Source organism: Eublepharis macularius, chromosome 14 (genome assembly GCF_028583425.1).
Source record: "Eublepharis macularius isolate TG4126 chromosome 14, MPM_Emac_v1.0, whole genome shotgun sequence".
Classification (NCBI taxonomy): domain Eukaryota; kingdom Metazoa; phylum Chordata; class Lepidosauria; order Squamata; family Eublepharidae; genus Eublepharis; species Eublepharis macularius.
In genome coordinates, this window is record NC_072803.1 from 54,605,274 (window position 1) to 54,620,861 (window position 15,588).

General features: G+C 42.6%; 1 long non-coding RNA gene across 1 annotated transcript in view; it reads right to left on the minus strand.

Annotated features, from left to right (window-relative positions):
* LOC129341984 (uncharacterized) overlaps window positions 1-14,692 on the minus strand; it is a 37,922-nt gene extending 23,230 nt beyond the window's left edge. Inside the window, exon 1 of the long non-coding RNA XR_008598190.1 lies at window positions 14,548-14,692. This is a non-coding gene — a long non-coding RNA (uncharacterized LOC129341984). The remainder of the gene's footprint in view (window positions 1-14,547) is intronic.
* Window positions 14,693-15,588: the final 896 nt, after the last annotated feature.

Sequence of the window (15,588 nt, forward strand, 5' to 3'; positions counted from 1 at the left end):
CCAACAATTACATATTGACTTGCTTATTTATTATTTAGATCATTTTAGCCCACATTTTTCCAAAAAAAAAGGACTCAGTGTAGCTCACAAAACCTAAAAACAATCCATTACAAAACTCATGTTCCAATAAAATTTGAGAGAAAGCCAGAAAAGAGATAGTTGTAAATTTTGCTAGCTACATTCTCTCATGAATACTGGAACCTGAGACCAACCATTGGTCTATCAAGGTCCGTACTTGTGCAGTGAGAGCCAGTTTGGTGTAATGGTTAAGAGTGACGGGACTCTAATCTGGAGAACAGGGTTTGATTCCCCACTCCTCTGCTTGAAGCCAGCTGGGTGACCTTGTGTCTGTCACAGCTCTCTGGAACTCTCTCAGCCCCACCCACCTCACAGGGTGATTGTTGTAGGAATAATAATAACGTACTTTGTAAATCGCTGTGAGTGGGTGTTAAGTTGCCCTGAAGAGCGGTATATAAATTGATTGTTGTTGTTGTTATCTATTCTGACTGGAAGCAGTTGTTGTTGTTGTTGTTAATATTATCTATTCTGACAGGAAGCAGTTTTCTAGGGTCCCAGGATCGTTTATATCACCTACTACTACTATTATTATTAATATTATCTATTCTGAATGGAAGCAGTTATTATTATTATCCTGAGTGGAAGCAGTTATTATTATGATGATGATTACTATTATCATCATCTATTCTGACTGGAAGCAATTATCATCATCATCATCATCATCATCATCATCATCTAGTCTGACTGGAAGCAGTTTTCTAGGGTCTCAGGATTGTTCGTATCGCCTACCACTTGACCCTTGGGGATGCCAGAACTTGAACCTGGGTTCTTCTTTGCCACTGAACCACTGCCCCTCTCTCCAAAATCCAACCTAAATCATGCAATCTTGTGAAGCCTTCTAATATTTTAGAAGGCCATTCCACAATGTGGGGTCACCACGGTGAAAGTTTGAGATTGCGTGGTGGCAGTTTTGTTATCCCTGAATGAATGGATGGTGAGGAGGCATTGACCACATGATCAGACTGAAAGAGGGAGGTTCATAAGTTGCCATTAGTTGTCATGTTTGACTCACAGATGGGCTCTCAGTGTCCAAGCTCCAATGCCTGACCTGCTGTGCCACCAGGCATTTCCTCCTCTTGGTGTCCCATCTTCAGAAGTTTATAGGGTGGAAACCAGAAACAGAAGGATCTCAAGGCATGGTTGGAAAGCACACAATAAAGCAACTTAACTGAAGCAAAGGAGATCTGGATCTGGTCAGGTCTTGGATGAGAGATCTGAGTTTCCAACATATGCCACCTCAAATTCCACAATGGATGAAAAGTGGGAAGCACAGTACACAGTAATAAATGAATGGGTCTCAGCTGTGTTCCTCAAGTGAGCCACTGAAGGATACAATACCTAAGAACTCAGCTGAACTCCCCAAAGATCAATCATTATTCCTCCAGACCCAAAGTTCACTCTTCTGCCTGAGCAACACTTTAGAGAAGAATTAGGTCTGGCTAGCCCAGTGCTGTTTTTTGGATACTTGAACTTCTCTCTCCTTTGGCTCTTCTGATGTTGTTGGCTGCTACTGGCGCGTGACTCCATTGTCTGTCCTTGACTGGAATTTTCACCTCTGGCCTTGTCAGACCAACAGATAGTTCCCTGTGTGGATCCCAAAACCTGGCCTATTGGACTAGGAATTGTGTGTACGTGTGTCTGTGTCTGATGGGTTTATTTGTTGGTAATTTCTGTAATGTGTAACCCCACTCTGAGTCTGAAAGCCCCATTGATCTAGTGCAAACATGACATTTCTTCCTGGTTAAGAGACCGACGATACTTCTCAACCTTTCTCCCTTCTCTTTTATTCCTGTAACACTGGGGTGCATTGGGCCTGCTCGGAGCTGAACACTAAGCAAAGCTTTAAACCTCTCCGAGAGCATCTTCAGAGTCCCTTTTCTGAGGTTCACACATGCAGAAGAGTGAGGAGTGACAGAAATAGCAGAATGTTATGGTGGTTATTGTTATGGTTATTGTTTGGCGCCACTTCACACCGCGAGTGAAGCTTCTCATTTTGAGATGCCTCTTTGTGTTATAGATTTCCTGCAAGCAGAAAGCCAGCTTAGCAAGTAAAGAGAGGATGCAGACCCTTTCTCCTTGCTGTTTGAGCTTTTTATTTGCTGGGAGTTTGATAGGCAAAGGAACATTCAAAGCTGGAATGCCCCATCCGCTGGGAGGAGCCATAGCTTAGTGGTAGGGCATTTGTTTATTGGTCCCAGCTTTGATCCCTGGCATCTCCAGTTAAAAGGATCAGGTAGTAGCCGATATGAAAGAACACCACCTGAGACTCCAGAGAGCTGCTTCCAGTCAGAGATGAGCATATTGACCTTGACTGAAGAAGTGTCAGACTCAGTCAAACGCAGGCTCAAGTTTGGTGTAGTGGTTAAGGGCAGCAGGAGTCTAAGCTGGAGAGCCGGGTTTGATTCCCCACTCCTCCACTTGAAGCCAGCTGGGTGACCTTGGGCTAGTCACAGCTCTCTCAGAGCTTTCTCAGCCCCACCCACCTCACAGGGTGATTGTTGTAGGGATAATAATAACATACTTTGTAAACTACACCTTGACTGGACATTAAGTTGTCCTGAAGGTCAGTATATAAGTCAGTTGTTATTGTTGTTATTTACCTTTCATCCTATTACAGTGCTCTGCTTCCTCAGTTCTACCTCCTTCTCCAGCATGTGTGAACCAGACCTGAGTGTCCACACTTTCAGAAATTAGATATGGGTGGCAGCCAGCTGTGCAGTCTGTTCAGTGGAAGACCCTGCTCAGACACATTTTCCTGTCTGGTGTCAAACTTACAATCTTTTAAATGCCAGGTTAGAACAATTTTATTCTGCAAAGCTCTTAAAGGATGACAGTATTGGTTACACATATTCCATGCAAGCCAAATAGCTGAGAGGTGCATGGCGCTCAGTGCAAATGTAGCACTTATGCTAATTCGAGCAAGAGAGGGAAGGAATGGAACATAAGGTTTCCTCTAGTTTTATGGACAAAAAGCTACAGTTTTAAAGCCCTACATGTTGCTGAAATGAGATTAAAAGATAAAGCTTTGAAATACAAATTTTCAAATCCTTTATTTACTTCTAAGAATCTATCCCTTGTAATGTGGAAACAGCTAAATGACTTGGGACCAGGGTAGCTGAAGGGCTGCCTCTTCCCATATAAACCTCCCCATTAAGTCAGACGCCAACTGAAGCCTTTCTCTAAATGTCCCTTGCTCCAGAAGCTAGCAGGTGATAACTGCAGTCAGGGCCTTTTCGAAGGTGGCACCCCCAGAAAGGTACATTCAGCACCGTCACTCTAGTTTGGCAGTGTAAGATACAAGCTATCATTTGCTGGCCCTTTCCCTGGATTCTTCTGTTACTCTGGTTTCCTGCTTTTTGTTTGATATGCTGTATTTGATACACTGAATTTTAAATCTGTTGTTTGGATGTTTTCTCTTTCCCTTTTGTATGCTGCCATATGGTCCAACTGTCTCTGTTTACCAGATACATTCCCGGTTTTCTAGTTCTCATTGTTGGCAAAACACTCTCTCTTTTGTTCTTATATTTGCAGGTGGAGAAGAGGGACTGAGATGTTAAGTGTGAGTTGCTAGATTTATCGTTTATTATGAATCACTCCCCCCTTGCCAATCTTGGAGAGGGTTGGATGCATTTTGACTCTACTGTGCATGTGTATCCTTATTTCCCTCTGCCCAATAACGGAGAGTATGGCTACATCGAACGTATTTCGTTTGTTTTGGAAAGTCAGGACAGAAATATTTCAACTAAATGAATTGCTAGGGATCTAAATCTGAACTCAAGTTCTGTTTTGGAAGGGCTTTTTAAAACAGCGGTGTGTTTTTGTTTTTTGTTTTGATTTTTTCCGCTCCTGTTTCTGCAGCCGGGCTTGAGAAATAAAAAACTCGAAGAAGGCAAAAAGACTGAGAGCAGCAGGAAGAGGTCAATTCACTGCTCCCAAAGCAATCACTTTTGACAGATGTTTCAAGAGGCCTAACGTCTCTTTGCAATATTTATGTGGTTTGCACTCGGGGGTACATCTTGCCTGCCAGCAATAGTCAGGGCCTCTTCCCATGGGGTGTTTGATTGGCACTGGGAATTGGTCACAGGAAGCTTGGTGGCAGGATGGGAGTGGTGGAGATTAGGAGAAAATCAACCCTTTCTCCATGCAAGGAAGATAGCAACCACCTCTGAGTGCCTTCAGACTGCTGGACAGAGCTTGACGTTTGTAATTTAATTTTATTGGAGAGGACAGAAAAGATCCTGGTGTTTCTGTCCCCCTCCCTCTCACAACATGTCAATAAAAAGCAGCCATATACCAAGTCAAAATATTGGTCCAACTAGCCCAGAATTATCTACTCAGAGTGGCAGGCAGCAGTTCCCCAGGGTATTAGGCGGAGAAAGATCTTAAACTGATAATACACAGAACCAAATCAGGAATTTTCGGCATGCAAAGCAGGTGTTCTCCCTTTAAACCACAGTTCCTTAAAACAGTTTGATTGGCCCACCTAGCTCAGTGTTGTCTACTCTGATTGGCAGGAGCTAGGCATAGTGGCGGCAGGCATTCTTCCACTTTCAGGTACAGCCTCCTACTGCTTTCCTCCTGGCAGCAGGATAAAAATGTATGTGTGGGGGGCAGGGTGAGAACCAGCATTTCAAGCATCACAAAATCACTTTCAGCAAAAACTTGGACATGACATCACAGCCACCCTGTGATGCTCTAGGAATTCCCAAAATCTCTATGGGCTTTACTATAGAGATCTGGGGGATTCTTTGAGTGTTGTGGGGTGGCAATTATCTCACTTCTGGGCTTTTGCTGGAAATGATGTTGTGTTGCATGAAGTGCTGGTTTTTCAAGGTTTCTGCCCCCTGAAAGCTCCCACTATTGGCAAGTGCTGGTCTGACAGCCCTAGCAGATGCTCTCTAGGATCCCAAGCAGAAAACTGCTTGTATCAACAAAAGCATAACATCCAAATCACAAGATATCATCGTCCCACTATCTAAGTATTGTCTGCAGTTCTGAGGGCCTTATTTCAAAAGAAGGATGTGGACAAATTGGAACAGGTGCAGGGGAGAGCAACTAGGATGATCAGGGGCCTGGAGACCAAGCCCTACAAGGAAAGACTGAGGGCGAAGCTACAAGTGACAAATGACACTTGAACGGCAAGTGTATTTCTCCCTGTTCACTTGCGCTCCACTCAATCCACTTGCCGTTCAAGTGTCATTCGTCACTTGTAGCTTGGCCCTGAGGGACTTGAGAATGTTCAGTTTGGAGAAGAGGTGGTTGAGGGAGGGGAGCAGATTTCAATATGCTTATAATAAGGCCCAGCTTAACGCAAGGTTTACCGAATTCTTTTTGGAGTGTAGTAAGTTATACCTCTGGTGTTTGTAACAAGGCCATTCCCTGATCCAGGCCAGCACTTTAGCCTGTCCTGGATTTAACACATGCTAATCCACCAGAGAATTAATTGTGGACTGGAAGAACAAAATGGTCGTTCTAGATGTAACTGTGCAGAGAAGGAACCTCTTTATTAAAATCTACTTCTGTTTAAAAATGTGCTGCCTTCTGCTTTCATGCCTGGTCTTCAGGATACACCTGGAGTCAGTCCCCATGTGAGTGAGTTTAAGACCTTATTCAAAAGGTAGGACCATCCATCTACCAGCCCTGCCACATTCCATTTAACACCACAGTTTCCCTCATTCAGTCAACTGATATTTGACAGACACGTACCAAGAAAGCTTCAGCAGGCTCAAAACTATGGGCAAGGACATCCATGAATCCAAAAGATTACAAATTTGCTGATTTTCCACAAGGAAGGCAATTTCCTGATCTTATTAGATCATGATCATGTTAAATCTTGTTAGATCAAGTCTAGATCATCAGCTCTGAAGATCTCAAAAATCTCTTACAAGACAATTTAAGTTTACAGAATCAGGACTGACCAAATTTATCTTTCTGAACCAAAGCAGATCTCCTTGCAAGCAAGGATGTCATCAGAGTTCAACGTCACTGGGCATAGGCCTTCAACTTGGAAGAGAGCCTACCTCAGCTGGAAAAACTGGGTCAGTCTCTCGCTTCCCAATGGGAAAGTGCCTGGGGCAGAAGAGGATGCAAATAGTACCCTGATATTTTCTCGTGGCTTTTTTCCTGATCAGTCCAAAGGCTCCTATATCATTGCAACTTGCAAACGGCATGAGGTTTCGAAGCAGGAAAACGTTGCATTTAAAGTTTCTGTGCTCCAAAGTAGGGTTGAGCAGAGAAATTCTCTTAATTCCTCTTTGAACTGTTTTTCTCTGACATTCGACAATCATTTTCTTTTCTCTTGCTAGGAATTTGGAGTTAGTTTCTAACCAATTCCTTTTTGATCAAAGGAAGAGAGGAGGGGCAGGAAGAGAGGTTGTGCTAAAATTTCAGATTTCATTCTGGAGATGTTCAGAGGCAAACTATGTCTTCCCACATCTTTCTATCATCCTGCTAGAGCACCACCCTGGGGTATATAACATAAAACAAATGCAGGGGTTGAAGTTACAAAAGAACATTCTGATTTTTCTTCAAAGAGAAATAAAAGAGAAATAAAAGAGAAACCCTGTTCTTAAAAGAGAAAAAGGAGAATAAGCGATTTTTTTTGGAAAAGATCTTTTCTTTTTAAAAAGTTTTATTTATTTAATAAAAAAGACAAAACATAAAGGTACAGTTACACAAAGATTCACCCAGCAAAAAACTCACTAACAGACAAAAATAACAAAATGTACAAACATAACAAAAAAAAGAAAGAAAACATGAAAAGAAAAAAAAACTAAATAAACTACAAGAAGGCTTCTGATTTTCTCTGCAAAAATATAAGTATCATTTTCAAATTTCCTCTTACTCTGTGTTAAAGTCAATAATGCTAGGAAAAGTGGAAGGCAGTAGGAAAAGAGGAAGACCTAAAACGAGATGGTTTGACTCAATAAAAGAAGCCATATCCTCCAGTTTGCAGGATCTGAACAAGTCTGTTAATGGCCGTTTCCACACACGTTGAATAATGCACTTTCAATGCACTTTAGTTATCCTTTAGAAGTGGATTTTTTGTTCCACACATGGAAAATCAGTTATAAATGTTCACTAAAGCGTATTGAAAGTGGATTATCCAACGTGTGCGGAAGCAGCCGTAGATAGGACATTTTGGAGGTCTTTCATTCATAGGGTCACCACAGGTTGGAGGCAACTTGGCATCACATCACACACACACACACACACACACACACACACACACACACACACACACATTAAAGATAAAAGCTCTCTTTTTTTCTAAAGTCCAAAGTCTTTAATCCATAAATCTACAAATCATCAAACCGTTATTACCTATTTCATGTAAAAAATCTATAAGGGGTTTCCATTCGACCATAAATGAAGATGTTGTCTTCTCTCTGATCCATGAAGTAAATTTTGCCATCATTGCAAGTTCCAATACCTTTATCAACCATTCCTCCATTGTAGGAAGTCTTGGACTCTTCAAATTTTGTGCATATAACAGTCACCTTTTTGGAATAACAACATTTGATTTATATACCGCCCTTCAGGACAACTTAACACCCACTCAGAGCATTTTACAAAGCATTGTTGTTATCCTCACGACAATCACCCTGTGAGGTGGGTGGGGCTGAGAGAGCTCTGAAAGAGCTGTGACTGACCCAAGGTCACTGAGCAGGCTTCAAGCGAGGAGTGGAGACTCAAACCCAGTTCTCCAGATTAGAGTCCCACCGCTTTTAACCAATTCCCTACCCCATAACAACCCAAAGCATATCTGTAAAATTTCTAAATAATCAGAGAGTCATTCACATCAACCTCTCGTGCTGCTACTGAAATCCTTGAAGTCACCTCAGAGCTCTTCTGAGGGGCTGTGGCTCAGTGGTAAAGAATCTGCTTTGCATGCAAAAGGCCCCATGTTCAACCTTTGGCATCTCTTGCTGAAAGGATCAGCCAGACAGTGATGTGAAAGACCTCTGCCAGAGACTTAGGAAAGCCACTGCCAGTGAGTAGACAAAGCTGACCTTGATGTACCAATGGTCTGATTTGCTGTAAGGTGGCTTCATGTATCCACGTATCTTCTTTTATTTCCCTTTCTATTGTGGAGACCTTCCTATTGCCTTTGTGCTCTCCTTAGACCTCAAATAATTCTCTTCCCAGTCTCCACACTTCGAAAAGAAAACCGATTTTTTTCCTGCTTTCTTTTATGAAAAGCTCCAATCACCGAGAGGTCATGTCATGCTGTTTGCCAGATGTGTGGCATTCTCCATTTCTACCCCATCCTTTTGTGCACTCCAGTGTGAAAAGCAAAGCAAAAACACATCTATAGCATGTCTCACCTTTTCAGAGAAAAACACGAACTCCACAAGACTCTTGCCACCAGTTCTGTACCTTTTGCTATCTTGAGAGGTGCTAGCCTTCCAATGACACACTGTAACTTTTTTAATGGCAGGAATTATTTCTCTTGTTCAACCTCCAATGCCCGAAGGCTCCTTGCCTCTTTGGCACAAGGCGTAAACAGTCTTGGAAGAAAATGAACATAAATGGTGTTCAATTTCCGCATATCTTCCTTGCATAGCAGAGGTACAGGGGGTTCTCTTTGTTCCCGCTGAAGGCTCATTCAAGCTATGTGTAATGCAGAGTTTGGAGCAAAAGAGCAACTGGCCCCCAGATTGTAAGGCTGCAATCCTGCCAGTTTCAGAGTTGTCTCATTTTGAGATTACAAGTGACTTAAGGCTTTTCTTACATAGAAACATGAGAAATTGTATTACATTGGTCTGTCTAGCCCAGGATAGCTTACACAGACTGAAAATAGCTTTCAGGCACAAAAGTGACTTTTCCCAGTGCCTGCTATTTCAGATCCTTTAATTGCAGATGACAGGGACTGAACAAAAGATTCTTTTTTCATTCAGGAAGCAGGTGCTTCTAACATTGAGTGATGAGTCCTTCCTGATTAGGAAGAAACTGCCTCACACCAAGTCAAACCACTGGCCCATCCATCTTAGGCTACCCAGACTGCCCAACACAAACTTCTGGTGCCCACCATTGCTTTTCACTCCAATTGGAACAAATATGGGGAGGGGGTACGAAGAGACATCACACAATGTGACTAGGAATTCCCCAAACCATAGAGAATTCCTAGAGTGTCAGGACATAACTTCAGGGTAAAACCAGAAGTGGTCTCTCAATGCCGTGTGTCATGTAAATGGAGACAGAAAGTGTTAGGAGTGCTGACCCTCGTAGTGGAAGATACTCTATATGAACTGCTGGTGGCAGCATAGACACCCAGAGAGATCCAAAGAATCCCTCTCCTCTGGGAGCTGGGTAGGCTCAGGAGAATGATATACCACTGAGCAGAGACCAGTGTGATTACTGGTCACACTGATCTACTGAGTTTTGGCCTCTCCATGGACCCAAAGTGAAATGGCACTCATGGGTCAGCAAGGCCATTCTGTAACAAGACCTACCAAGAACATTCTTATTTCTTAGGGCCAAGCTAGAAGTGATGAATTACACTTGAATGGCAAATGAACAGACTCATGTGTATTCTTCCCTGTTCACTTGCACTCCACTTGCACTCCACTCGATCACGTAGTGATCAGATTAGTGTCAGATTTTTATCAAGACTTGGGAATAAAAGGTAGCAAGAACAGTGACTCAGGATAATTTACAAGAAGGTATATCATCGCCTACTAGGAAACCACTAGCCACTTTCTGTTGGGCCACCAAGTGCTTGCTGATTACTTAAATTCTTACAAAGAATGCTGGCATCTAGGTTCCTCCCCCCCCCCAAAAAAAAACAGCATGGGAAACTACACCCCTGGGAGGAGAGTGAGATTTAGAAAGACAAGCACAGCAAGGACCAATGGGGAACCAATTTCACCTTTAGGGTAGAGTAGGTTATAATAAGGAGGTAGAGTAACCGAGAGCCAAGCTACAAGTGACGCCTGACACAAGTTGGACACTTGTCAGCTTCCCTCAAGTTTTGATGGGAAATGTCGGCATCCTGGTCTTGCAGGTGTAATGGAGAGCCAAGCTGTAAAACCAGGACGCCTACATTTCCCATCAAAACTTGAGGGAAGCTGACAAGCATCCAACCTGTGTAAGGCGTCACTTGTAGCTTGGCTCCGAGATGCCCAACATCACAGGAAATGCCAAGACAACTACAAAGCCTTCTGGCAGCCAGGGAAACTATCCTGAAAGAAGGTCAAGGAGCATTTGCAGCTCGTTATCAAATCATCAAACAGGGAAGGAATGGACAAAAGAAGTGATATTCTGTAGTCCCTTCCCAGTTTTCTGGGGGAACATGGTGAGTAGAGGAAAAGAAGGTATAGGATGTTCCAAACTGCCATCCTTCCAAGGCTGAGGGTCCAGGGAGTTGGCATGCTAGGCTATGAACAGACACATCAGGGGCTAGCAGGATGGAAACAGAAGCAAGCCGAACGAGATGGCTCTTGCTCTGATACAATATGGCGGTCATGAACCTAAACAAGGATGCAGACTCAGAATCAGTTAACACAGAACGAGTTCCATATTTCCAATTCAGCAGCGAACCACAGGGATTCTAGTAAAAATAACAGTAGACAGAGTACGACTGAAACCAACCCATCCTTGTATTAGCGTGTCTAATTTAAAAGGAATGTAGTAATGGAAGGGGGAAATTATGTAAATGAGAAATAATTGCAAGGGGAGGGATGGATGGAACAAAAGGGAAAGGAATCTATGGGAGCAGAAAATAGATCTCATGCTTTTTAATTCCGGTCCCGTTATTGCCTTTCTGTCACCTTGATGAGCACCATGTGCTCTCGCTTTTATGCCGCATGCTGCACTTAGTGATAGAGGAGATTATGTATAATCGAGTTTGCATGGTGGCCCATTCATGGCTCCCTTAATGCTGACGTGAACAATGGTGCTTGTCTTCATCCAGACTTTCTTTCTCGGTGGCTCCCTTAAACACTTTGTTCAAATCTGCCAGACCCGACTTCCTTTTGTGAACCCGTGCTGATTATCTTTAATTAAATCATAACTCCCCAGGTAGTTCCATGTTCGCTCTCTGATAGCATATCCAGTATCCATAACCTCCTACTGTTGCATATCAGGCCAAGCAGGTCTCATGTTTCCCTAGATGTTTCCCAAAGTTTTATAATGAAGATGATAATAATACCAAAAATTGTAACTAACATAATTGGGGACTCATTTCATGTTCGTCATTTGATATTGTTACTTCTTCAGCAAGAATCTGTGATGGGGGGGGGATAAAGATAAAGTGATCTTTAGGGATGGAACTGAATTTTGTGAATTCTCTTGGTTCGGTTTGAGAACTGGGGTTTCTTTTATGGTTTCTTGGTGCTTTGGTAAAGAAGTGTTCATCTTGTTCCCAAGCAAAATAATAATATTTAGTAGCAAAATATATGTTAATGCTTACTCTGTTTTGCATTAAAATGGTATATTGTGTACAAATGGTATAAAAATGATATCTAATAAAATAATGTAAAAGTCATAAAAGAAAAAAATGAAAGAGGAAAGAAAACAGGTACAAGGAGTGTGTTACATTCATACATTCCTGATTTGAAATCTCCACAGTATACAAAGGCTTCTTCCATTCTAATTCTTCTTTTGTTTTAATGCTTCTGCTTTTCATTGCTTTTATCTGATTTTATACAGATTTTATTCCACTGCTTTATTCTGATGCTTTTGATGGATCTGATTTTCTTACTTTTGGGCTTATTGTTGCTTGTATGCTACTTTTGTTGCTGGGTTTTGTGGGGCCTTTTAAAATAACATGATTGGGCATGGGTTTTCTCTTTTTAATTTTTCTGTAGGCAATTCCCAAACCTATTTGATCAGCAGAATAATTTTTTTAAAAAAATCAATAAATGATCAGATGTCACAACAGTCTATTTTTTTAGTGCAAAACCAAACTGATGCATAACACTGAGACCTTTGGAAGACCAAAAGTGTGAAATAGAGCAATTCTTCTTCTTGCTGGTCAAAACAGCATTCCTGTGAAATAGTATCTGAAATAAAGAGCTAGTGTGGCACTGTGGTCTGAGAACCAGGTTCTAATCCCCACTTGGCTACAAACTCACTGGGTTTTCTTGGACCACTCAATTCGCCTCAGTATAACCCTACTTCACAAGATCATTGTAGGGATAAATTGGAGGGCATATATACTTCCTGGAGCTCATTGGAGAAAGGGCATGATAAAAAAAATGATAGGAAGATATACTCCGTCCTCGTAACGGTCATGAATTGTACCTTAAATTGTTGTTACTGGCTCACCAACTAGAAGAAAGTTGGCTATTTCTGAATTTAAAAAAATGCCACTCTATGCCATCCTTTCATGATCCATCTTCAGAGACCCCCCGGTCTGATAGGTTTGAGGGCAGATTAATCGGTCTCAATCATGTCATGCTTTTTTTGGTCATCGGCACCATGAACTGAGGACAGAAGAAACAGGAAACCATTGATCTGGCCCGAGGATATAAGAACATCAGAGCAGGATCTAATAAAAAAATATCCATCTAATCCAGCATCCATCTGGGACCAGGCAGGGGTTTGCAGGGAACTCCCAAGCAGGGTAGGAAGGCAACAGAATTTGCCCATTGTTTGCTGTCCACTTCAGACTTGTATTCAGAGGTCCACTGCTCTGAACCTAGACATTTAGCTATCATAGCTAATAAATGTTGTTGAACTTCTACGACTCCCCTTTTTAAAGCCATGCACACCCCGTTGGCACTGGTGCACATAATGTGAAAGCAGAAGGGAGGCTGTAATATTTTGCTAGCTAAGACCTCATCTGGGATAGCCGCATATAGTAATGCAGTGTGGTGTAGTGGTTAGAGTGGTGTAGTGGTCTGGGAGACCTGGGTTCAAATCCTCACTCTGCCATGGAAGATGACCTTGGGCCAGTTACATATTCTTTGCCTAACCTACCTCATGGGTATCTGAAGAAGTGAGTTGTGACTCACAAAAGCTCATACCGTACCACAAATTTTTGTTCGTCTTTTAGGCGCTACTGGACTCTTGCTCTTTTCTGCTGCTACAGACAGACTAACATGGCTACCCAACTTGGATCTACTGCATATCCTTGTTGTAAGGATAAACAGAAGCAGGATATAAGCTGCTTTTGGTCCCCACTGGGGAGCAAGGTAGAGCATAAATGATTCAATAAATGTAGACCACAGCTACAATAAGGCTCGCTCATCTAGATCAGCCTAGCCTTAAATTAAGAGAAGAACATAATCACGTTGGACGTGGTCATCATGGATAGAGAAGCTGCAGTGAAAATCATGTTAGATGTGGCTAGTGGCAGAGATTCTGCAGGGAAAGCTGGCTTTTCTTCTGTGACATCACGGTTTTTGAGCCAGGCACAAGGCCGGTGCCTCAGAGGCGGGGAGCCTGCTTTGCATGCTGGGTGTCTCCACCATCTCCCTTGAAAAGGCTTTTCAGCTGAAAGACTTGATTCTTCCTCAATCGCCAAAAAGCTATTACTAAGCAGATTAGATCACACGGATCTAGACGGGTTGGACGCAGCGAAAGGCGGCACGGGGTAATATGATCTTTGTCCTACTTAAAAAGCATGCCCTTCTCCTCCTCTTTCCTGAAACCCAGGGATGTGTCTGCGCATGTGGGTTCCTGAACTTCTGCTGGGGCTTCAGCCTCTTGCAAATGTTCTCAAAGCAAAGCTCCTGCTGGCAGAAAGGTTAATGCCGTGAGCTTTGCCAGCTCCGCATTGGCCTGATTTATGGCTGCAAAGGAGGTCTCTTCAGCAGAAAGGAGAAGGATATCAATCCTGCAAAAGTGAGCTGTAAGTGAAAATTGAAACTGTCAGGCTGTGTTTGCTCCCTGCTCTGTCTCTGGCTCCTCCCCCCTCCCCTGGCTATAGTTTTAATTAAAAGAGGTGGGGGGAGGGATTGTCTGTGAATGCAGAAGTGGAATAAATCAGTGACCTTAAAAACATGCAGCCTTCTCTAGCCCTCCTTCCTAACCAGTTACAGGCTTTCACACGCTGCAGGGTCTGGCTTGGTTTCTTTCCCCTGGATTTGGCAGTTCAGTTACTGCTGACCTTTTCTCCAAGCCAGAAGTCTGTCAGTTTGCTGGTGGAGCCGGAGAAGTAACAAGCCACCAGGTCAGCCAGGCTGACTGGGCACTGCTTTTCAAGACAAGGAACAGGGGGTGGGGAATTCCCCACCCCTGGCCCCCAAGGCCCACAGCCCCTGCCACTGCTCAGCTGGCAGGCAAAGGGAAGAGATGGAAGGCTGACCAGCTTGCAGCAGGCTTTTCTGGCCGATGCTGTGATGTCTCTAGCAACGTGAAGACATCACTTCCCTTTATTGGGATTTTAGTTAGCTTGGTTTTTAATTATTATACAGTACCCTTATTTTGGTAACACAGCAGAGTTATTTAGGCAGAAGCTTTTAAACTCCTAAAATGTGCAGTAATTAGTTTTCACACAAATCATAGAAAGATACAACTTACAGTTTTATTGAAGTAGATTCCTTCCACAGCAATATCTTGGAGAAGGGAAAGAGCCTAATTATATAGTTACATTCCCTAATTCTAAACAATGATCTGAAAAGTAAGCAGCAAGGTTGGGCGGTGAGGGTCTGTGGACAAAGCTCCATGGTAGAGCATGGAGAATTACATCTCTTGCCTTGGAAGACCGTGTGACAAGAGAGAGATTCTCCCAAGAGGCATAGAGACAAGAAGGAGGAGTCAGGAGGTGTTCCCACCTTAGACAAGAGAGTAGCAGTTTGCTAGAGTTACACAAACGTACAAGAGAGACATGCAGCGCCCTCCAATGTCCAAGGCATGCTGAGTCACCTATTTCAACATCTTTATGGTCATAAGTGGCATCATCACATAAGCGCTTGTATTTGGGCAAAACCCAAAGTTAAGAATCTCCCCCCTGCCACCCACTGTGTTCTCCTGCCCCTTGTCAATTGCCAAGGGTAACCTGTCAATCTGTGTAGAGCAGAGTCCATAAACATCCCATGTCATGTGTCCTCATATTGTCAAGGGAAGTAGAATTTCTTTTTCGAAAATTCATTTTTTTTAGATCCCGCCATAAATTTGTCTTATTCTCCTTTTCTCTTTTAAAAAAGAGGTTTCTCTCTAATATCTCTTTGAAGATTTCTGTTACACTTCTATATGCCCCTTTTTAACTTCAGTCCTTGCAAAGGTTTTTTTTTTTTAATGTTAGATGCCATAGGGTGGTGCTCTAGCAGGATGGTAGGAAAGCATGAGGACATTGTCTACCTCTGAGCATCTACAGAGTGAAATTCCAAAATTTAGGAGAACCTCCTTTTTGGCTCTTCCTTTTTTCATTTTTTTTTCTTTTGATCAAAATAGAATTCCTTTCAAACCGACTTCAATTCTTAAAAAGAGGAAAGAAACAGATGGTTAGATATGAGGGAGTAACTAAGTAAATAGGAATTGGAAGGATTCTTCTTAACAACACTAATGTGCCTCCTTTATAAAGAATAAATTGCATGTTTCTGCTCCATATACCAGCATATT